Source organism: Sapajus apella, unplaced genomic scaffold (assembly GCF_009761245.1).
Source record: "Sapajus apella isolate SASKATOON/1434 unplaced genomic scaffold, GSC_monkey_1.0 scaffold113, whole genome shotgun sequence".
Lineage (NCBI taxonomy): Eukaryota > Metazoa > Chordata > Mammalia > Primates > Cebidae > Sapajus > Sapajus apella.
Window position 1 is genome coordinate 841,546 of NW_022437053.1, and position 22,000 is coordinate 863,545.

Sequence of the window (22,000 nt, forward strand, 5' to 3'; positions counted from 1 at the left end):
TGCACATGTAACCCAGAATTTAAAGTAAAACAAACAAAAAAATGCTGCTTGCATGACGGACAAAGGACCATGTCTAAGATACTCAGCTGCAGGAGGGGGTAGAACTGCAAATCTTATTTATAATAGGATCCCATGTTGTTGAAAATACTTCTAAAATATGTATGTATTTGTATAAAAGACAAGAAAATATTTCCACAGGCAGAAAAGAAAATGGGAGGAATCTCCACCCCAAACTGTGAACAGTTATCATCTTTGTGGGCATTGAATGGGGCAGTGGAGAAGCCGGGGAGAAGCTTTCATTTTCTATTCTACATGATGCATTTCTTAAAGTTTGAATCTTAATTATAATTAGTAAATTTTTATTTCATAATCAGAAAAAATATTTAAAGGATCTCAAGACCTAGCATGTTGGATGCCAGCCCCCACTGAGGGAGCCAGGGTCCTTCTCAACCCCAAATTCCACTGCCAGAAAAATGGCTCCTTTCTCCTTCGAGATACAAGATAATTCCTACAAGAAAGAGTTTTTAAAACAGATATCAAGCCAGGTGCACTGGCATGTACCTGCAGTCCCAGCTACTCAGGAGACTGAGGCAGAAGGATTGCCGGAGCCCAGGAGTTCAAGTCCAGCCTAGACATAACATACCAAGACCTCCATCTGGAAAAAACAAAATAAAAACTAGAGATGTCAGATATATCTGTTTCAATGATTAGCTCTGGTGGGGAGTGCTGCCCCTCAGACCTTGACCTACCCAGGCAGCCTCTAGTTATTAAGACTTCTCAGTACTGGAGAATGAAACAAAACAGACAAGCACTTTAAAATTCATCAGAAGTTCCCAAGGAATTTGCTTCCACACATAGAAAATAATTGAGTCCATTTTTCCAAAAACTTGCTTCAAAGTCCAATTTTGGGGAATTGATGTAGATGGTTTTATTTTAACTTCTTCAGCCAGAGGAAATCTAAAAATTCTTCCTTCCAGCTCAACTGCTTCTGCAAAAGGAGGACAAAGATCCTCCTGGGGCCGCAGAATTCGACAGCTTTTCCTTGGATTCCTGGGGCAACCAGAGCTCCGGGACACCAGGCCAAGCTTCAAAAGGCAGCCTGCCAGCCATCGGACTCCCAGGCACCCGAGCAGTCCCAGGCGGCTAAGGAACTGGGGGAGGGCTTGGTTTCAATCCGTTTACCAAATCACCAGCAAAATAAGACATGTTTAAAAGAAACAGCTGCAAACTAGCCAGGGCTCTGGTTCCCCTGCCCATCAGGTCGGCGGCCCAACCCCTCCATGTGCTGGTGAGGGGGACAATCAGAAGAGGCCTCTCACCCTGGAATAACTGTCTCTCACCAGCCCCACTCCCACTGCCTCGTGTGTCACGGGAAGTCTCTGAAATCCTCCACAGGCTTCCCCACATGTTCCTGATTTCCTCTCAAATACCACCAGCCAGCCCTGGAAGATGGGTCACAGGGATGGTGCGAGCTGCAGACACGGAGCAGGGCTGCAGTGCTGTTTGCTGGACACTGGGGTTTTGCATGCTGTAGACACCACAGGTGGCCCCCAACACTGTTTGCTGGGAGCTGCTCAATGGTCTTCCATCAAACGGGTGTGGGGAGGGAGGGAAGAAGGAAAAGGAAGGAAGAGGGGAAGGCAAGGAAGGAAACCCCTCCCTCTCACTGTCCGTGGGCAATAAAACCTTTCTGGATGTCAATCAAAAGCTTTAACATTTTGCCTGGCAATTCTACTCCTGTAAATTTATCATAAAGAAGGGATCATGAATATCTGCCAATAAAAAACAAACAAAAAACCAACTACAAGGATATTTATTACAGCATTCATTCATAGCAGAAAAACATTCTAAACAACTTCAATGTCCACCCCTGGGGTCTAGCTCCAGAAAGGGCAAAGTCGTGGGGCTGGATGCAGGAGAAGCCATCCACAATTGTGGAAAGAGCTCCTCACATACTGTCCAAGAGAAGGCACACTGGCAGCCTGGGTGCCAGGCACAGGGAGGAATCGTGGGCCCCTGGCGGGCAGAGTCTGGTATCTCAGAGCTTCCTCCTTTTGCTTTCTGATACTGCTATTTTCCAATACAATGAATGAATTCATATGTAATAACCAAAAATAATGTTTTTTAAATAAAAGTGTCCTCTCTTGCCAAAAATCACGGTAATGCTAAACTGCTGAGTTGAGGCATATGAAGCTGCCTAGATTGGACCACTTTTTGACATACAGAAATAACAGTTTCATATGGTTCAACCTAATTTTGTCACAAAATCCGGATGAGTGGTAGGACCCATAGGAATCATTTCCTCTCACTTGTCCTTGTTCCTCCTTGGGGACAAGTGAGGAGGCTGTGACTTGCCCAGGGCCCCGGCAGTGTAGCTCTTCCGCCTTCCAGAAATGTCCTTCCCACCACCAGCCCACCACACGGCATTGCCTGCCCCTCACCCGGTACCTCCTCTGTGCCAGGTCCCGGCTCTGTCATGACTCACATCATCGTGCAAAGTGGATGTCACTGCCAGAGACAAGCTGGACTGCAGGGAGCTGGTGGGGTCGGAGGAAGGCCCATCTGACTCTCCACTAAACCACAGCTGTCCCTGCTGACTCCATGCAAGCAGGGGTCCACACCCACTTACAGGACAGCAGCTATGCCCTCCCTGGGCACTCTTTTTCATGTCATGCTGGGCCTTCACCACAAATACAAGAGCTGATGCTTATGTAAGTTGAAGCTGAATTGACCATTTCAGTGGCCAGAGCTGTTTTTCTGTGTCCCCAGCAGGCCACCCTTTCTGTGGGAACCAAGTAGATCGACCAGCTACTCAGCCATGCTGTGGCCATAAATCCCCAGGTGTCAGCCCAGTTCTGCCTCCTCACAGGATGGTCAACCACACGTACAACAGTTTTGGTCACTGCTGTCTATCGTGACCAGTGTCACTCCCCCAAAAAAGCATGGCCTCTGTCACTGACTGTAAGTGAGCCCAGAGGCTGAACAGGGGCTGGAGCATCACAGGACGTCTTCCTCTTTTCTAGTGAACATAAGAGAAAGGCAAAGGCCAGGCATCCTCGGACCCATGGAGCCCGGCCGGAAAAGACCCGTGGAACCTGGCCGGCACCCCAGAAAGTGAACTGGGCCACGGGACGTCAACAAGCCAGGCTGATGTTTTGTTTTCAAAATCTTCCATGCTCAAGTCACTGGGCTTCCCTCTCTCCCAGGGATGGCCCCAGCATCCAGGCAGGCTGCATCTGAGAAACTGGTCATTTTCAAGCACCCAGAAACTTGGAGCACTAAAACATACATATTCTAAACACTAACCTGAGCTTGCCCCCCAGTTTTCATGGTGACAGTAAAGAGGAACCAACAAGGATGACAGGCTGAGGGTCCTCAGACAGACGGGTGAACAGTGAGGCTCAGAGCCAACGTCCCACCACCAGGGACACGGTGGGCGGATGCAATCTGCCCTCCAGCCTTCGTTTTTAGAACAGTTCTAGACTTAAAGAACAACCCAGCAGACTCCACACTTCTCATATACCCACCGCCACCTTCCATGATTATTATCATTGGCATACATTAGCACACTATGTTAATCACGATGAATGAATCTCCATCCACTATTAACTAATGTCCATACTTCCCTGGGATTTCCAGCTTCTCCCTACCGCCCTCTTTTGGCTGTGGGACCGCCGGCAGGACAGCACACCACATTCAGCTGCTGCATCTCCTCAGGCTCCTATTGGCTGTGACAGCGTCTCGGACTATGCTTAGTTTTGATGGGCATGATGGTTTAAAGAGCATTGGTGAGGTATTTTGTAGAATGCCCCTCAACTGGAATCTGTCTGGAGTTTTCTTTTTTTTTTTTTTTTTTTTTTTTTTTGAGAGAGACAGTGTCTCACTCTGTCGCCAGGCTGGAGTGCAGTGGCACAATCATGGCTCACTGCAACCTCCGCCTCCCGGGTTCAAGCAATTCTCCTGCCTCAGCCTCCTGAGTAGCTGGGACTACAGGCGCAAGCCACCATGTCCAGCTAATTTTTGTATTTTTAGTAGAGACGGAGTTTCACCATGTTCGCCAGGATGGTCTCGATCTCTTGACCTCATGATCCACCCGCCTTGGCCTCCCAAAGTGCTGGGATCACAGGCGTGAGCCACCTCACCTGGCCGAGTTTTCTTCATAATTACATGGAGGTAATGGATTTGCGGGGGGATCGGTACAGAGGGAAAGTGCCCTCCTCCCCCGACGGCACCCAGGGCACATGCCGCCCACATGACTTGCTGTTGGCACCAACTGTGGCCCCCAAGCTGACGCAGTGTATGTTGGGTTTCTGCCTCCCCTTTCTGCACTGCGCTCCGTGGATGGAGGTCACTGTGTGCAGCCCACCTCAGAAGGGTGAGGATGGAAGGGCATCCCCTGTTACCCTCGGGATTTTACCAGCCCCCCTCTGTGACGTCCGCTTCATTCAGGCCTGAATCTTCTCTCCTGTTGTCATACCTTGCTGGAGCCCCCTCTGGCCCTTTATCTTTATCTTCCCCTCCCCCATCCCAGGCCCCCAACACACACACACACACACACACACACACACACACACACCCCAAAAGCTCCCCGAGGGCAGGGTCCAGGCTTCCCCATGCTGGTGTGTGTACCTGCCAGAACCCGGCATGATGCTTTCGGCACTGCAGACACTGGAATGCTCACTCCCGAGCCGTCCCCATCCCTGCATGGTGGCCAGGAAGCAGTCCTCGGGCCAACGTGGGCAGGGAGAGTCTCTGGCCACAGTCCAACTCCCAAAGGGGCGTGGCCAGGGCACAGGGAGATGATCCAGGACCACTCAACCCTCCCACAGGTACAATAAACAAAGTGCCACCCCCCACCCAAGAACACAAGAGATGTAGCTGGAAAGTGTCCCGGGCACAGAGAAGTCATGTATCTGTGCTTCTGAGCCACACACACCACCACATACAGAAAACCCACCCCAAATCCCAGCTGTGCTGAAGGCAAGGGCAGGCCCATAGGAAGAGGGGCTCTCCATCGTGCAAATGCAGGCCAGGAGACCTCAGAGAGAGCCTGACCCAGGCCACATGGCCCATTGTCCTAGGCTGGCTCCCACTGGGTCTGGGAGGGTGGCGCCTGGCAGGGTAGGGTGGGGCTCAGACAACCCCAGATTGTGGGGGGCAGTAACACCAGGCCCACCCCTCGGATACCCTTTCAGATCCATACCCTTTCAGATCCTCAGGCCACAGTGATGGCTGATGAAGCCACTGTACAGCCCAAGCACTGGGACAGAGCCGAGTGTGCCTGCAGTAGGGCTGGCGACTCTGAGGACATAGAGTGGCCACATCCCGTAACACCAGCTTGCTTCACACACATCCCTGGGAATGACCACTGGAGCAATGCTATGCTTGGTACCCTAGTGTCTCCAGCATGGGACAGGGGTGTGGAGCTGTTGAAACCACTTGACCACTTCCCTGGGGCAGGTCCCCAGTTCCAGGCACTGTGCCAGGTGCTGGAATCCAGGGGTGAGCCCCAGCCAGGGGCAGAGCAGTGGACCTCATATATGTGGACAAGGATAAGTTGTAAATATACAATTTACAATACATATTACAAAGAGGCCCTGGGTGGAGGGGGCGAATGTTCAAACAAGTGAGTGTCTGCGTCTCTGCCAGGCAGCCCCAGGACAGAGACACATGAGATGTCCCTGCAGGGTGAAGAGGCTGCAGATGGGGCAGGGCATCCTGGCAGGGAAATAGGACACACAGGGGCACCGCCCAGGCTAAAGACCTCAAAACACCAGGAAGCAGCCCCCAACGGCTCATCCTCACATTTGTAGAAGCAGCCGCAGCAACAAAGGGCACAGCAAAATCATCACATTTACAAATGTCACCAAACACACTGCAGTAGTAGAATGCCAAGGTGACAGGAAGTCTGTCAGGACAGCTCCCTTGGCTGGAAAGAAGATGACAAAGCCACAGGGAGGCTTCAGTTTGAGCAATGACAATGTGTCACCAAGCATAAAGTGACCTGAGTGAGTGGCCAGGGCAGCAGATGGTGGCCTCTGTCATGAGGGACCCTCAGAGCCCCTGAGACGGCACAGGAGACATTCCCTGAAGATCCACCCAATGCTGCTGTCACCACGACGCTCTACATGGTGCCCAGCATTAGTGATTTGCATTGGGGCGAACAGCAGCTGTCACTCATTGATACACAGCGCCACACTGCCAGGCTGTTCAGGTCTGATGAGCTGGAAGAAGCCTGGGTCCAGTCAGGAGAGGCTGGGAAGAAGGGCTGGAAGGTCCCCCGGGCACAGGGGGAAGGTCCCCCGGGCACAGGGTCAAGGTCTGGTGCAAACACAGGCTCTTATTCCGCAGCCCATGACCATGGCCCAGTCCTCCTGTCTGGGCCTCCAACTCCTCACCTAGAAAGAAACTGACACAACACTGAGGTCCTCTCTCGGGGGGTCCCTCGCCTCCTGCTCTCCAGCCCTCCATCCCTGCCCTGCCTCGCCTCTCCCTTGCCTCCCCCAACACACTCTCCCATGCTTCACACCACTGCATCGCAAACTATCTGGGGGGAATGTCTGGTTTTCTCCTAGTATATCACAGATCTCTACTTTTGCAAAATAAAATAAAACTGAATTACTACCTAAATGAAAGTTTTAAAAAAGACATTCCCCACTTTATGATCAGATCCAACACACAGAGGCACCCCCAAAGGTCTCGAAATACTCATTCTGCATGTCTACACCCTTTGCCCTGTGAACCGGAAACAGCCCGCAGATAGCACAGTTGCAGGAATGCACGTGTCCAGACCAAAGTATCCCAGGGCCTCTGCGGGAGGCTGAGGAGGAAGTGAGCTCACACGCACAGATGAGCTGTGCAGAGCAGGGCCGAGCACGGCCGAGCACACACGACACCCTTAGCATACAAAAGTCTCAACCGGCCGCAACGCAAAACACTTTCCACGAAGCCTTAGAAGAACCCACGCCACAGCTGTGCTCACGCAAGCACACGGTGGCTCCTGAAGCTAGGGGTTACAAGGTCAACAGTCACCGGACAAAGAGTCTCTCTCCTCTGAAGTCAGCAACATGGCCCTATCCTGGTGGGCTCACAGCCAGACCAAGAGCTCTGGCGGCTACTGGGAAGGGCCGAAGTGGTGTCCACAGGAATGAGAAGGAGTTCAGAGGTGGAAGGCAAGGCGGGCCAGCGAGAAACATGGGCAAGGGAGAGGGGGCACCTCTGGAGACCTGGGGGGTTGGGCCCTTGCCTGGGGAGGCAGGTGGCCAGGTGGTGCCATAGAACCTCCACCCACAACTTCTGGGCTACGAGGACATGGGGCTCCCCAGAGGGTTTCTCCACACACAGCATCTCCCTGACTGCTCTTCTTAAATCTCTTGGTTTCCCACTCAACTGCAGCCAATACCATTTGATGCTTAAACACTTGGGTTACTTGTGTCTGGTTCTCTTTCAAAGCACCGCTTCTTTTACATGCAGAAATAAAAATACATTTCCTGCAGATAACTTACGCACACCAATCCAATCTATACAGATCTTAGCGTCCTACCCGGGTTTACATACCCTGATCTCACTTAGAAAACACAGTGCGCGTCTAAACATTTAGAAGCATTTGTTGTAATGGCAAAATTTAATGATCTCACATAATTGAGCGTCATCTCGATTTGGATAGTATTGTTGAGCAGTAAAAGAAGCCATGACTCACTCCATTCAGATTTCACCTTGAAAACTCCAAGATGATGAACTGCCCTGTTTTTATACTTTATTCTGAAATATACATAAAGTTCCATAGCATAAATGGAACCTTCCCATGCAAGCCGAGATGGAGAAAGGGGACGTTCTCAGCACCTCCGGAAGCTCGGCTTCCCTCCAAAAGGCCTCCTCTAAGTACCATCTCCCGAGGGCAGCCTGACTTCCACACAGGACAGCTGCCTGTTGCCCTTCACAGACACAGAATCAGGCAGTGCACACTCCAGCATCTGGGGCTTTTGGCTCAACATTACGTGGCAAGCCCCCTCGGCACAGGGGCACACACTTGCCGAGCGCCCTTTCTCAGCCTGCCGTGTGGTCCGCCCTGTGAGAAGACCCTCGCACTACTGATCCATTCTGCTGCTGATGGCCATCTGGTTAATTTGCACTTTGGCAGTTACCATCACGCTGCCATGAACGCTTCTGTGTGTCTCTTGATGGCTGTATCAGTTTCCAACGGCTGCTGTGACAAATTACCACAAAACCAGGTGGCTGAAAGCACATTTCTTCTCTCACGGTTCTGGAGGCTAGACGTCTGCAAGCAGTTTCACTGGGCTGAAACCAGGGTGTTGGCAGGGCCACGTTCCCCAGAGGCACTGGGGGAGAATCCTTGCCTTGGCCTTATCCAGTTTCTCTTGACTACTGTGTTTCCTGAGCTGCGGCTGCTTCACTCCAATTTCTGCCTCCTTGGTCACATCTCTCTCCACCTCTCCCTTTTTTTTCCCCTTTTTTTTTTTTAAGATGGAGTTTCACTCTTGTTGCCCAGGCTGGAGTGCAATGGCACAATCTCAGCTCATCACAACCTTCGCCTCCCGGGTTCAAGCAATTCTCCTGCCTCAGTCTCTCGAGTAGCTGGGATTACAGGCATGCACCACCACACCCGGCTAATCTGTATTTTTCATAGAGATGGGGTTTCTCCATGTTGGTCAGGCTGGTCTTGAACTTCCAGCCTCGGGTGATCTGCCCACCTCGACCTCCCAAAGTGCTGAGATCACAGGCATGAGTCACCACACCCAGTTCTCTGCCTCTCTCTTAGTATAATACTTGAGGATGGCATTTAGGACCCACCAGATAATTCAAGATAATCTTTTCATTTCAAAATCCTTAAACACATCTGCAAAACCACTACCATACAAGGTAACATTCACAGGTTTCAGAGATTAGAACCTGATGTCATTTGAAGGGCACTAATGCCCATATGCCCATTTTACTCCGTTTTGTTTGGATTGAGACTGCTGATCATAGAGTGTATGTATGCTTAGCTTTAGTTAATTCTATAAAAAAACTTCCCAAAGCAGTTGTACAAATTTCTACTCTGACCAGCAATCACAGGTCCATTTGTTCTACATCCTCACCAACATCTGCTATTTTCTGCCTTTTTTTTTTTTTCTTTTTGAGACTGAGTCTCACTCTGTTACCCAGGCTGGAGTGCGGTGGCACGACCTCGGCTCACTGCAACCTTTGCCTCCCGGGTTCAAGCAATTCTACCACCTCAGCCTCCCGAGTAGCTGGATTAAAGATGCCCACTATCATGCCCAGATGATTTTTTTGCATTTTTAGTAGAGACAGGGTTTCACCACGTTGGCCAGGCTGATCTCAAACTTCTGACCTCATGTGATCCACCTGCCTTGGCTTCCAAAAGTGCTGGGATTACAAGCATGAGCTGGGATTTGAAGCACCTTGCCTTTACTGCTCTTTTGATGTTAGCCATTTTGGTGGGTGTGGAATGGTGTCCCATTTACAAATCATTTTGCATCTCCCTGATGACTAATGGAGTGGAAGACTTCTTCATCTCTTAAGTGGACGTACAAGAGAGAGAGAGAGAGAGAGAGAGAGAGAGAGAGAGAGAGAGAGAGAGTGAGTGTGTGTGTGTGTGTGTGTGTGTGTGTGTGTGTGTGTGGTGTCGTGTCTTTTGCCATTTTCCTACTCAGTATTCTCTCATTTTCTTGTTGATTACATAGTGCATTATTTTAAGATGAGTCATTTGTTAAAATAGATTCCACTAAGACATTGGCAGATGGAGGCCTAGTTTCTGGTGTCAGGGCTGGAGTGTGAGGTCCAGCTGTGTCCAAGCAATCAGATGACATGAATTATGTACCTTGAACATCCATAATAGACTCTAAGCCTCTGTCACCCTGAAAGTTTCCAATAAGGAACATGATTGAGAGTTTGGGGGCCCCTGTCAGGGACTGGATGGGTGGGACAAAAATCAGTCCCAAATTAATGTGTTATATCTCCAGTTACTTCCTTGAAACCAAATCTAATTATACTTCAAAGGGTGGCCACTGGAAAGTAAACTCTATTACTTGCAGAGATTAGAAGCTGATGTCATTTGAAGGGCAGTACACATGGGTTTTATGGGACTTTGCGGAAGCAGCTACTGCTGACCCAGCCGGCACAATGATAGCCCATCTCCAGAATCAGGCACCGCCCCCACACCATGATGGGTGAGCGAGGCGGTGATGCCACCAACAATAACCATTTGAACTCTGCTGTGCAATATTAAATACACCAGAGTTTGGTTTCTGTACATCATAATAAAGAAAGAACGCAGGTTTGAGACATCAGTTGATGTGAACCATAGCATGATATTGGATGTCTGATTAAAACCATCAAGATGACAGAAAGTTCTACTCACAGAGGTGCTTTCCTCCCCCAACCCCCGCATCAAACAGAGCTCTCTCTTTCAAATCAGGTATTTTCTTGTTGAGACAGGTTCTCACTCTGTCACCCAGGCTGGAGTAGAGTGGTGCGGTCATAGCTCACTGCAGCCTCAACCTCCTAGGCTTAAGCGATCCCCCACCTCAAGTAGCCAGGATCACACGTGTGAGCCACCACATCTGGCTTGCTTTTCTATTATTTGTAGGGATGGGATTTTCCTATGTTACCCAGGCTGGTCTCAAACCCCTGGGCTTAAGCGAGCCTCCCTCCTTGGCCTCCCAAAGTGCTGGGACTACACCATGAACCACTGCCCCCAACCTTCAAATCAGATTTCTAAGAAGCCTAAGGAGTAGAAAGCCTTTTCAGTTATGGCGCTTAAAAGTAACAAAAGCAGTCTCAGCCATCATTCAGTGCAATCCCCGTAGACGGGGATAATGAGGGGGACATGGGCCTCACGGGAAGGAATACTGCCCCCCACCTCCACACCGTGCCTGTGAGAAAAACAGACTGACTGCAGCTCCGAAAGATACAGCAACCTACCCGAAAAACAGGGACCTCTGATGCTTGACATTATCAGGTAAGAGATGTTTCTGACCCAGCAGCCCCCAGGGCCCCAGGCTGCAGGCGCCCGGGTATATCCAGGCCAAGGACAGGAGGCACCCTAATGTCTCCCCAAAACCCCCCACCACCACTGCTGCAGAGGCCTCTGGAGCCTATCACCCTGCAGCGCTGCTGCTCCTACTCCCTTTCCCAAGCCCTCTGCAGTCCCCTCTCCTGACACAGGGCCAGAAAGCCACCAGGAGCCCCGTAAGGATAGCCTGCATGCCCAGCCAGGCTGAGGCCAGACACGTGGTGGGCAGGGAGGCCACACATGCGCTGCCACCGCACCCCTTCACACTGGAGCTGCCAGAAAGACCCAGCCCTCCCTGTGTGCCCAGGGTAAGTCAGCGGAGCTCCACAGGTTAATGCTGGGTGAGCAAATTAATAACGTGATGAATGGTTTGTCATGGATTTTGTCGTTCTTGTAGAAGAACGGGACAATTTAATCTAGAAATCCTGTAAATCTCTAAAGGGTAAAATTAAACGTCCGCACTAGCAAGGCTGGGACTTGGCAGCAGCCACCGCCTCCCACAGAACACAGTAGGGAGCTGGCTCCGGAGCCCCCCCCGCACCATGACGCAGGCACTGCCTTGGCCAGACACCTGCCCCCGCCACCCTCCTGCATCCTCACTGAGGCCCTCTCCAACCCATGCCGCACCTCCCTGCACCCTCCCCTGACCTCTGAGTGCGTCCCTGAACACGCCCCTGACCACTTCCTTCTCCCACACTGACCTGTCCGCTAGAAAAGCCGGCTGCAGAAATCACTCTCCGAGAGTTCGCTGAAAGGACTCCCCAGGGCCACCAAGCTCCTAATGGTCAGGAACTGCCCTCCCACCCCCATCTCCAGCTCTGACCTGCCCAAACCACACAGTCCTCCTGCCAAAAACTTGGCCCTCCCTGTGCCCAGGGTGCCCCACTCCAGGTTGGCCCTTCTGCCTGGAGGGCTCTTTTGTCCTGGGGTCTGAAGGGGCAAACCCACCCACTCTAGGATGGGGTCCAGGGACCACCCCAACCTACCATGGGGCTCTCACATCTTCCAGGCTGCGCCTCTCTAGGAGGGCCTTGGACCCAGAGCCAGAATGGGGCTCTGATGCCATTGCACATTTTCCAAAAGCGCCTTCCATGCCCTCCCTCCTAATCCCACCAGCTCTAAGCTGGGAACAAGAAAGCTGGAATAACGGTAGCTGCTCAGAAAATACCTACTGGGTGCATGGGTGGATGGATGGGTGGGTGGATGGGTGGACAGAGCTCCAGGAAAAGGGACTCAGGGGTAAGAAAAGTGAAAGGTACCTGCCCCCATTTCTACCACTGCACAGCCCCTGACTGTTAAAGGACCGAGAGGTGAATGACAGGCAAGGTGAGACCTACCACGTTAGTGTCCCACACAGCTGTTTCCATTATAGATAAACCATCCTAGCTGATGGATAAAAGGAGCAACACATAAAAGGAGTTAGGCCAGGTTTGCCAATGTGAGGGGTGGGAATGCTGCCAGTCCCCCAAGGCAGCTCCCCAAACGAAGTCAAGACAAGTTGGACGTGAGGCCGCCTCTGGGTGTTTCAAATCAACTGAATTAGTGGCAGTCCTCAGTGCTGATTAAGCACAGAACGCCTGTGATCAAGAAGAAAACCATTACTTAATAAAATGCAATTAATTTAGAAGCTGAAATCTGTGAAAGCCCAAGGGAAAGGCACAGTCAGAAGTTCTTGGTCTGAAGGGGCTTCTGCTCCCCAAGTCTCTAACCCAAGAGAGCACAAAGACGTCTTCCCCAGCAACTGCACATACAACCTGCGGAAAGATGGCAAGCTCCTCTCCAGGTACCTGAACCTGAGGACTCAAGGGTGGAGAAAGTTCTCGGGCAGAATCTTCACAACACATGCACAAAAGAAAGGCGTTTCTAGTACAGGCTGTGGGTCAGGCAAACCTCGACTTCGCCAGTGCCATTCCCTAGGGAATCAGCCATCAATGTGACCCACTCAGTCCTGCCTCAGGGGCTCAGAATCTAGCAGTCAGGCCCGGTCGGCAGTGCAGGACCTGTGGCCAAACTCAGTCCATTCATCACTCTGCTGACAGCTTTCATGCTCACTTGCCAGAACCAGTTAAGAGGCTAAAGGAATTGCCAGGTATCTGAAACCCAGCAGTCAAGTTGGTAAGAAAACACACACACACACATACACCCCAACCCTGGTGACTGCACTGACCGAATGCTTTACTATAGCAGAACACTTGCATGCATCTCATCTCCATCCACAGTAACTCAGTGGCAGGTGAGGAAGGAGGCACGGATCTCCACGTGCCCTTCTTGGGATGAGTCAAACTCTGAGCAGTGACGCTCTACAGCTGGCTCGCTCATGGAGGGAGGGCCTGGCTTCCCAGAGCTTCCAATTCCTAACACATGCCTGGCCCCAACGCATCACACCTGTGACAGCTGCCACCAGCTCCACATAATACAAACAGATGCTAGAGCACATGGCTCGCTTATTACACCAAAGGGTTGAGAAACAGAAACCGGGTTTTATTTGCACAATGCACACACTTGCTTCCAGACAGACCTGAGACATCCACCATCCCTAAATGCATGAGTTCACTCAATTAGTGGCTTTTCTATTTTTGAAACAATGGATTTTTCCAAGACAGTTGACAATCAAACCAATTGCTGGAAACCATAAACTGTACTTTTTTATTAAATTAACAATGCATACAACAGTTCGGAGCAATTCATATTTAGAGCTGCCCTGCTGGGGAGTCAATTCTAGGAATGTAAAACCAACCAAATAAAAAAACTATACACACACACACACACACACACACACACACACAAATCATGCGTCGCTTAATGACAGGGATGTGTTCTGAGAAATTTGTCATTGGGCAATTTCATCATTGTGCAAACATCACAGAGCATACTTTATACAAACCTACTCCCCACCTTGGCTATGGGGCGCAGGCCACTGCTCCGAGGCTACACACCTGGGCAGCATGTTACTGTGCTGAATACTCTGGGCAAGTGTAACACAATGGTAAGTATGTGTGTATCTAAACACACAAAAGGCATGGTAAAAATATGGTACAAAGATAAAACACGGTACCCCTGTCTAGGTACTTACCATGAATGGCACTTGCAGCACTGGAAGATGCTGGGTAAGTCTGTCTGTACACTAGGGCAGACTTTGTAAACATTGTCCCCTTAAGCTACATTAAATTTTTTTTAAAGTAACTGGGCCAGGCGCAGTGGCGCACGCCTGTAATCCCAGCACTTTGGGAGGGTGAGGCAGGCAGATCACAAGGTCAAGAGATCAAGACTATCCCAGCCAACATAGTGAAATCCCATCTCTAATAAAATACAAAAGTTAGCTGGGCGTGGTGGCGTGTGCCTGTAGTCCCAGCTACTCGGGAGGCTGAGGCAGGAGAATCACTTGAACCTGGGAGGTGGAGGTTACAGTGAGCCGAGATCGCACCACTGCACTCCTGCCTGGTGCCTGGTGACAGAGCAAGACTCTGTCTCAAAATAATAATAATAATAAATAAATAAAGTAACCTGCACTACAACTTTACAAAAATGTTACTAGGCAATAGGAATTTTTTGGCTCCATAACAATCTTATGGATCCTCTGTCATACATGCCATCATTGACCAAAACCTCGTCATGTGACACATGACTGTACACATGTATCTCAACTGAAAATTCTAAATGTCAGTAGTGTTCTCTGACTCACCATCTACTAATAAGAGTTTGCTCAGAACTGCCTCTGCCTGAGAGTTTCAGAACCAACTGTCTCCCTGCCCAGTTGATAGCAGGGAAAAGAAGTGCTAAGAAGCCACACTGGCTTCAAGTGCAACATGTGAAAGCACCCTGGTGCCCCACCAACCATGTCAGCCTCTTCCTGGAGGGCAGGCCCTGGACGCTCTCCCAGCCCTGCGAAGGGCCCACGTTATCTGTGGCATTTCCATGACTCTCCGATGCCGGCCATCAGATTCTCTCAGCACATGTTGAAAATCAGCCCCTGTACGTGCCCACCAGTGGTCATAAGTCCTATCATGCCCACCCCGTTAAAAACAAATCTGATACAAAATGGGCCCCAGCAGGAGACAGGGAGGAAACATGGGCCTCATACTCTCCAGCTCAGGCCCAAAGGCCAGCACTGCCCCATCTCAGCAGCATTCTCAGGCAACCCACAGCTGCCTGTCCTCAGCCTCCTCAAGCAAACTTAAGACCCGTGACCAGACGTGATGACTCCCGCCTGTAATCCCAGTACTTTGGGAGGCCGAGATGGGTGGATCACCTGAGGTCAGGAGTTTGAGACCAGCCTGGCCAACATAGTAAAACCCTGTCTCTACCAAAAATACAAAAATAGTAGCTGGGCGTGACAGTGGGTGCGCTACTTGGGAGGCTGAGGCAGGAGAATCGCTGGAACCCGAAAGGCGGAGGTTGCAGTGAGCTGAGATGGCGCCACTGCATTCCAGCCCGGGCGACAAAGTGAGACCTGGTCTCAAAAAAACAAAAAAAACAAAAAAAGGACATGACACGCTGTCAGGAAATCATTTAAAATGACAAAGAGGGATGGAACTCAACAAACAAGACCGCCGATGATCTGTGTTTTATTCCAGTGGTTTCACCATCAAAACCACCTTCAAGTGTTGGAGGTCTTGACTTTCCAGAAAATTTCTAGAGATGAAACTATGTTCACAGTCATTCAATGGAGGAATTTCAACCACATATTTTTTCTCTTAATTTTGATCCTTGAAACACAAAACAACAGGCGTAGCGCCTTACATTAAAACAGCCCCTTAGAGTTTATGACGTGCCTCCTCTGTGTTCTCTCACTAGGCCGTAGCTGTAACTCACAAACCTGGCCCTTAAAACTCTCAGTACAAGAAGAGAAGTCGCACAGGCCGGAGCCCACGCAGCCACACCACGGAGCCCTTGCTGTCATAAAGTACCTTACATCTCGTTTGTGCCTCAAAACAACCCCAGGCAAGAGGCCTCGTGTGTATTACAGATGCTGAGAAAGACTCTCAAGCCAGGTGACTGGCCCAGGGCCCCAGGGATTAGTGGCAGGGCCTGGCTGGGACTGAGCTCTTGTTACTCCAGATCCCATCCTCTTTTCCGACCTCCCAGTCCCTTTCTCATAGAACCAAAGCGTCTTCTCCAGCCAGGCCCTGCCACTAATCCCTGGGGCCCTGGGCCAGGACACAGGCAGGAGGGACTCAGGCAAGAGGAGGCTTGTGGAAGGAAGGGAAAGCAGAGCGGCTGGGAGCCCTGGGACAGAGTCTGACGTTAGGTACGAGACAAGTTTGGAAAGATCCACACGGAGCAGGAAGGGAACCTGTGTGCGGGGGGATGGGTGCCTCCTTCCAAAGCCCATCCATATCCAAGGTGACTGCAGGGAGACGCAGAGCTGGCTTGGGCAGCAGGGACCACCTGGGTGCAGAGAACCCAAATAACTGAAAATCCAAAAAGGAATCTTAGTGCAGAATCAGAAAGCGTATTCTTTGGGCTGGTTACCTTCCCAACCATGTTCTCCTCTGGCCCACGTGAAACTGGCGTTGCCCCGTACAACTCTGCAGCGCTTTCCTGACTGCGCGCTGAGTCAGGGTCTGTGCTACAGTCTAGAAGGATCCAAATGTGAACGCAGCTCGGTTTCAGCTCAGGGACTCGGGGAAAGGAGGAGCAGGGAGCAGGACATGCGCTGCAAGGAAGAGCAGTGCTCCCGTGTTTCGTTCACTCGCTCATCCAACTACAGCGCTAAGGCTCTACCGAGTGCCGGGCACTTCTCTAGCTACTGGGGATCCAGAGGTAAACAAACTCTTTGACATTTGAGTTGTAAGAGATAGACAATAGGCATATAAATTACACACTGAATGGTGAGTACTAAGGAGAAACGCAAAGCAAGGTTAACAAGAAAAGGGGAAGTAACACTAATTTGTGTAGGGCCGTCAGGGAGCCAGCAGTAAGTGAGAAAGCCGGCCAGCTGGACATCTGGGGGCGGCTCATGCCAAGGGGGTGGGAACAGCAGGTGCAAAGGCCCTGGGGCAAGAGTGGCCTGGCTAATTTGAGGACCAAGGGATAAGAGGGAAAGAGCCCGCATTCAGCTGGGACTCCCCAGGATGGACACAGGCCAAGATGACAGGCGAGGATGGGGTGGGGACAACCCAGAGCAGATTTGGGCAGTGAGCCTGTCTGCCTGGAGCCGGGGCAGCCTGGAAAGACCATGCTTGGGAGCAAGGGGGGTAACTTGAGAAAATTCAGCTGAGTAACATGGATGCAGAGGGGACACTGGAAAGCCACTGAAGGCCTGGGCAAAAGTGACACACCTGGCCTGGGCCAACCCACCGAGTTAGGGGTACCCCACAGCCCAATCTGGGAAACCTCACAGCCAGCACAGAAATAATAATGTACACGGTAACAGCACCCCACCAGTACACAGGGTTCCACAGAGAGAGCCTGGCTGCAGGACCTTGAGGTCACCTACCTCCCCTGGCTCCCTTGTTTGTCCAGACAGGGAGAGAGGGGAGAATTGGATTCAGGAGAGGCGAGAAAAGACGGTGCCCACGACAGCTGACTCAGCCTGTGCCAGCAGGCTGCTCTGAGACACGAGCTGGACCCAACCCAGGCAGTGGGCGGCGGGGGGGGGGTAGGGAGGAACTCAGGGAAGGGAAGGAGCCAGAGAAGCCTCCCTTGGGCGCTCGGCCCAACCACCATCCAAGGGAACAAAGAGCACCCCCCAACCCCCACCAGGCACACAGGCTGACTTCTGGTGAGGAACCGTCTCAAGCTTGACCTACATTGGGGAGGCCTGCCTGGTGGTCAGTGGCCACGTCCGCAGTCCTCATGGCCACCTGGCAAGGGTGAGGAACTGACACTGTGTGGGGAAGGCACACAGCCTGTGAGTGGCGCAGCCAGGACCACCGCCCAGGCCCTGAGCTCTCTCCACTTCTCTAAGGACCAGGCTGCAAGGCAGGGCATGCGATCTCTGCCACTTGTACCGGAAGACATTCAAGGCCAGCCAGGGGTGTGTTCAGGGTCTCGATCCCCACCGACCACCAGCCCTCTCTGACTCCCCGGGACAGTCAAGGTTTCCCCAAGACTTCAGACCATGGTCGCAACTGAGGCCCATACCTGTTGAGTCACCAGGGCAGGTATTCATGGCAGAGGACAGCGAGGAGCGCCAGAGAGGAGCTGAGGCCTGGATGGGGCCTCTACAGCCAGACTCAGACCCCACCGTCCCCACTCCAACAGCCCTCACCTCGGCCACCAAGGCCCAATCCAAACAAAGCCCAGCCTGATGCCAACCTCACCATCAACTGTTTTTCCTCTGACTTCCTCTCAGTTTTGTCTAGGAAAAATCAAGGTGTCTTATCACGCCTCTCAGCTTCCAGGGGTGTGATCAGTGTCTTTTACAATTATCTCTTATTTTTATCCAGTATTTCTTAGCTCAGTTGGCAAATTGGGTATTTACACACCTCCATTTCACAATCCATCCCCACCAATTATGCCTGTGAAACTAACATTTTGTTTAAAAAAAAAAAAAAAAAAAAGGTTAGAACTACTTAAGAAGGTTATGTAAATAAGTTAACTAGCAGGCCACAACTTGGGTCTAGGGTGTCCAAGAAAACAAGCAAGGTGGAAGAGAATGAGGAGCTGATGTTCACCAGCTCCACCTCCTTCCGGCGCCCACCCCACATCTCCTGCTCACACACACTCACACCCACGGGACTCAGCCTGCAGCTTCTCCCAGCCCAGGACCCCAGGGGCCCAAGAGCCCAACAGTGGGGAAAGGCACAAACCACACTTCCTAACAAATGAGAGGGAAGACTCAGTAACCCATCGCAGGTGCCAGTACCAGCCCAGACATGGAGCCCACTGCAAGCGCCCCCCTGCCAGTGCTGCTAGCGCCCACCAAGGGAGGCCCTCGAGCACATAGCCACAAGCTCCAGCTTTATCCACTCATGCCCTGGACACCAGCGGGAGCCCCAGCGGGTTCCACGACCGTGTCACATCAGCCCTCCTGCCCCGCAAATCCTAGGCTCAGGAGACCCTCTCCAGCCCAGGCTGCAGGGGGAGGCAGCCCCCATGGTCAACCAGGAATCAGCACAGAGAGCAGGGCATCCTGGACGCCCCAGACTGGGAAACCCAGATTGCGTCCCCTGCATAGTGGCCACTCCTGGGAGAGGAGAAACTCCTGCCTCACCTCACTGGAGGGACCCTGACCCAGAGGCGTGAGAAAAAGCCACCTGCAGGCTCCTGGCACCTGCCAAGCTGCACCTTAGTAAAACTTGTCCCACTTCAAAGTGCAAAGCTCTCAGGTCATTTCTAAAACCTCTGTCCTTTCTCAAAGAGGACAGAAAATAGGAAAAAACAAACAAACAGAAGGAGGCACAGGAGGTTGAAGAGGCCAGAGGCAGTGTAGCCCAAAAACAAACTGCCAGACACATGATGCCGAGTTTGGGGTGCTTCACCCTCCGCATGCCCATTTAGGAGCTGACTGCACTCAACCATAGATTTAAGTCTGGTGCTTGCCAAGTCGTATCTGAATAGATCTGAAAAATTAAGACTTCCTTCTGCCAGTAAATACTAAGTTAAGACTGGCAGGCCCCTCTAAGGCTCTGCTCTCCACCGGGGTCCCGCAGGGCAGGCCCCTCGTGGGCATCCCCCCCTCACCCTCCCTCCGAGACGGCCCTGGGGAAAGGAAGTTCGCCCCCCGCCTGGGCACACCGAGGCCCTCTGCCCGTCCCGTGGAGCCCTGCTTGGGGACCGGGGCGTCAATGTTCTCCTTCAGCATCTTTGGCCAGACCTCCTGCCAGCAGCCTTGCCAGGCAGCGCCTGCCGTGGGGAAGGGGCCCCGCTGCGGGGCAGGTCCGCGCCCCGCCCCCAGCCCGGCACCTGCAGCCCAGGAGCCACGGGGTGTTTAATTGAGAAGTTTTCCCCTCTGGGCGTTATTAGAAAGGGAAAGGGAAGAGGGCAAAGATTCGGGCTCGGGTTCTCCCTGGCAGCGAACCCCGAGGCGACCCCAAACTCGGTCGTTGCCGCCGGGCACGGGGACTTGTGCCGGCGCCAGGCAAGGCCAGGGAATGCACCAGCGGCCCGGCCAGCCCCGCGGGACCCGAGCGGGCGCCACCCCCACCCCGCAAGCAGCGCCTCTCGCCGGCGCCCGGTGCTCCCCGCCAAGGATGCGAGAGCCGCCGCCCGGTCCCCGCTGCATCCGCCCGCCGGTCGTGGGAGGGCGAAGGGACAGTCCGAGAGGAGTGGGGCCGCCGGGCTGCACCCCCCAGACCCCAGCAACGGCCGCCCGGGCCCCCCTCCGAGGCCGGAGTGCAGCGCTCGGGCCGCAACCTCCGCGCCGCCCCCCACGCGTCCCGGTCCCCGCGGCGTCCCGGGCGGCCCCTGCTGCCGCCCCGGCGAGTCTGGCAGCCCAGGCCCCGGCTCACCTGTCCAGGGCGCGGGAATGTCCGGGTGCGCCGCCGTCCCCGCCTCGCCGCCGCCCGCTCGGTCCGCGAGGCCGAGCTCTTTGTGAGCCCGCGCCGAGCCGACACCGCGACTGCTGATGAGCCCGGGAAGCTGAATAGCTTCTCAAATATCGGCGGGCGCGCCCCGGACGCAGCGTACGGCACGCAGGGCCGCCTCTGCCGGGCGCACGCGGCGCGGCCGCGGGGCGCACCCCGCACCGGCCTGCGGCTGCGGAGCCCGCGCCCCCGCCCCGGCCGCTTACGCCTCACCCCCGCCGGGCACACCGGGGCCGGAAAACGATTCCCGGCTACATCGCGCGGCGGGAAGAGAGGGAAGACAAAGATGCGTCCGTGCCGGGCGTGCGCGAGGCCCTGCGCACCCTGGCCCCGGCGCTGGAACAGTCGGCGGGGCGGGTGGGACGCGGGTCCGCCGGGCGGGTCTCCAGGACCGGGGCTGGAGCCCAGATGCTGGAAGGCGCGGCGCCTCGAACGCCCCGGGCCCTGGGGAGCACACAGATTCCCGGGCGTGTCCCGGCCGTGCGGGCTGGGGAGCTGCAGGGGTCTGGTCCTGCGGGTAGAGCCGGTGAACGCGAGGCTCCCACCCTGCTCGCTCTGCCAGCGCAGCTGTAAGCGGGACCCTAGAGCGAGGAACCCTAGGGGATCGCGGCCTCCGAAAGCCCCATCCGGCAGGAGAGGCCCTCTGCTGTCTCCCCACCGCAGCTCACCCAGGCGGGTGCTGGACTCCAAGTCTTCCCTGCCGATTCCCGCTAAGGACCCCAACACCGAGTTTCCGACACCCGTGCTGCTTTAGCCCCCAGTTACGGCCTCACTCCAGGCCATTCTCTCCTTGCAGTCCTCAATGGAGAGGACCCTGACCTCCGCGGGGCCCTGGGGAGCATACACTCACACACATCCCCAGGGGAGCCAGTCTTCCGCCCCCGCAGCGGGAGAAATACCCTGGAGGCCCTGGAAGGTCGCGCTGGAGACTCCGGTGTCACCTTCGGCCCTCTGGCCCTTTCGTGGAGTCCCAGGCAGATGTGTTAAGCCGTGGGAGACGCTCAGGGTACCTTGTCTGGGCAGTGTGGGGCCTCAGGTGGCTCCTTCCCCCAAAACCTGGTGATTTGCCCTAGTTTTCTTTTCTCCTTTTGGCTGGATTACGTGAAACTGTGGCATGGAAAGTTCTGAAGAGGGGGGCACAGGGGAACAGGGGACCTGGGGGATGAGAAGAGCCCATCTGCCTGCTATCTTGAGCGCCCGAGCTGAGACCCTGAGCAGAAGGGGCTGGGGGAAGCCGAATCCTGTGATGCAGTAAGGTTAGGTACAGTGTGGACTTGGCCTCTCCACACTCTGCCCCCACCAAACACTCAGAAATCCTCAGTGCCAGAGCTGCCAGTGGGGTCTGCACCTGGTAGGGCAGCTTTGTAGCCACAGGACCAAACAAAGGGGCAAAGGCAGAGCTGGGGCAGGCCAGTGAGGTTTGTGATCCCCTCCCTGCTCAGGTGAGCATACCTTCACTGCTTACTTTCCAGCTGGATAGACATTCTGCTTACCT

General features: G+C 53.4%; 1 protein-coding gene across 4 annotated transcripts in view; it reads right to left on the reverse strand.

Moving 5' to 3' along the window:
• APBA2 (amyloid beta precursor protein binding family A member 2) overlaps positions 1-20,725 on the reverse strand; it is a 211,836-nt gene extending 191,111 nt beyond the window's left edge. For 3 of the 4 annotated variants that reach the window (XM_032259930.1, XM_032259928.1, XM_032259926.1), the window contains exon 1: positions 20,431-20,725. The gene's annotated coding sequence lies outside the window, so the exon portion shown is untranslated. The remainder of the gene's footprint in view (positions 1-20,430) is intronic. The other variant, XM_032259931.1, reaches the window with a different exon arrangement.
• Positions 20,726-22,000: the final 1,275 nt, after the last annotated feature.